The sequence below is a fragment of the Eimeria mitis genome, genomic scaffold, assembly GCF_000499745.2.
Source record: "Eimeria mitis Houghton genomic scaffold, Emh_scaff2183, whole genome shotgun sequence".
Classification (NCBI taxonomy): Eukaryota; Apicomplexa; class Conoidasida; order Eucoccidiorida; family Eimeriidae; genus Eimeria; species Eimeria mitis.
The window spans coordinates 4,073-4,709 of record NW_013570510.1 but is presented as its reverse complement, the minus strand read 5'-3'; positions in this window follow the sequence as shown (position 1 = coordinate 4,709).

Genomic DNA, 637 nt, shown 5'->3' with positions numbered 1-637 from the left:
GGCTGCAGCAAACCTAAAACCCAAAGTCGTCGCAGCCACAAGCTCGGGATAAGGCATCTCAGGGGGCCCCGCTGAAGGCCCACCAGGGGGCCCCCTCCAGGGGGCCCACCAGGGGGCCCCCCCCAGGGGGCCCCCCAGGGGGCCCCCCAGGAGGGTCACTGGGGTTGCATAAGGGGCCCATTGGGGACCCCACCGGGGGCCCCCTAAGAGAGCCTCCAGGGGTCCTTTGGGGGCCCCTCAGGGGTCTTCTCGGCTTGTTTGGGGGGCCCCTCTTCTGGGTTCTTTAGGGGGCCCCTGGTCCCCGTGAAGGGGCCCCCTGAATCCTATAAGGGGGCCCCCTAGGGGGGCCCCTGACAGGGGGCCCCCGGCAAGGGGCCCCCTAGATTTTTAGATGAATACTTGAGGGGCCGAAGTTGGAGCCCTTTCGATGGGGCCCCCAAGGGTTTAGGGTTTAGGGTTTAGGGTTTGCGGGGTGGCCTCTGGTGGCTTGAAGGGGCCCCCGAGGGTTTAGGGTTTAGGGTTTAGGGTTTAGGGGTTTGGAGGGGCATCAAAGGATAGCTATTCTTTATGTTATTAAACACACAACGGGGGCCCCTCTCTGTACCCAGGGGACTCACTGTGTTTGTATAACCAGGGG